General features: G+C 45.3%; 2 long non-coding RNA genes across 2 annotated transcripts in view; one reads left to right on the forward strand and one right to left on the reverse strand.

The window, feature by feature from the left end:
• The window catches only part of LOC116185961, a 24,185-nt gene that overhangs the window by 14,774 nt on the left and 8,143 nt on the right, over positions 1-1,268 (forward strand). The window lies entirely within an intron of this gene.
• LOC116185962 overlaps positions 1,001-1,268 on the reverse strand; it is a 1,566-nt gene continuing 1,298 nt past the window's right edge. The window contains exon 2 of the long non-coding RNA XR_004150860.1: positions 1,001-1,143. This is a non-coding gene — a long non-coding RNA (uncharacterized LOC116185962). The remainder of the gene's footprint in view (positions 1,144-1,268) is intronic.

Raw genomic sequence — 1,268 nt, forward strand, 5'->3', positions numbered from 1 at the left:
GCTGCATCCAACACCCTCCCTCCCTCCTTTCTTCCCTCCTTTCTTCCGTTCACGCGAGTTGCACGAATTGCGACCGAGGTGGGGGCCAGGATCAAACCGATCATGGACGTTATGGATTCGATTGGATTTTAATCGATGCGCAGTTGTTGAAAAATCGCGAAGCGTCTCATTTCTTCCATAACCGTGAATCGAGAAACCGTGAGTAAGTAGAAATTAACAGGAGTGGAGATGGGGGAGGGGAGGAATTTTGGAAACGGAGGAGGAAAAGTGGCGCGACTTTTTTTTTTGAGTGGGCGAAAAATCCGGGCAAGTTTGAGGATCGCTGAGGATCCGTGAGAGCGTAGGTGTCGCGGGTCTATCAGCCAATACGCGAGGGTTCTCCTATCTCCGCCAGTAAATCCGGCCGTAAGTTAAACTATTGGGGAATCGAGGCGGTTCTCCCGACGCTTCTCCAGCCGCGTACTCGCTTCCAGTAGGGTCGCGGAAGATCCTCCGGAATCAGGTTTACGTATATCTGCTTGCCTATCATCTCCATCACCATAGATTGCCCATAAAGAACCCCGGCAATCCGTGGTTATACGCGGCGTGGGCACCGCCGACTTCATCCACCTCTCGATCCTTCCGATCGAAACTTTCTACTTCGGTTCGCTATCGACTACCCTCTCTTTTCTTCTCTCTCTTTTTTCCCCCAATCATTTCGTATCTCGATTCGCATTTCGAAACGATGATAATCGCGTTGATCGACCAATATCGACGAGTTTAGAAATTTTCTCGATCGATCCTTCTTCGATCCTTGAGGATAATGTGTCTTTCTCAGTGACAATTTTGAATCCGTTCAACTCGAAACTAAGAAAGGTTCGGAGATCCAACTAATCGAAGGAAAAGGAAAACATGGTGAACGAGATATCGACGAGTTTAGAAATTTTCTCGATCGATCCTTTTTCGATCCTTGAGGATAATGTGTCTTTCTCAGTGACAATTTTGAATCCGTTCAACTCGAAACTAAGAAAGGTTCGGAGATCCAACTAATCGAAGGAAAAGGAAAGGATGGTGAACGAGATATCGACCAATATCGACAAGTTTTCTCGATCGATCCTTCTTCTTTCTTGAGAATAATATATTTTTCTCGACGACAACTTTGAACTGTTTAACTGAGAAAAATTTCACCTTTCGATCGAAGGAAAAGGAAAAGATCCTCCATCGACCCTTGAGAATAATATATTTTTCTCGACGACAACTTTGAATCTTTTCAATTAGAACCTGAGGAA

The sequence above is a fragment of the Apis dorsata genome, unplaced genomic scaffold (genome assembly GCF_000469605.1).
Source record: "Apis dorsata unplaced genomic scaffold, Apis dorsata 1.3 scaffold_348, whole genome shotgun sequence".
Classification (NCBI taxonomy): domain Eukaryota; kingdom Metazoa; phylum Arthropoda; class Insecta; order Hymenoptera; family Apidae; genus Apis; species Apis dorsata.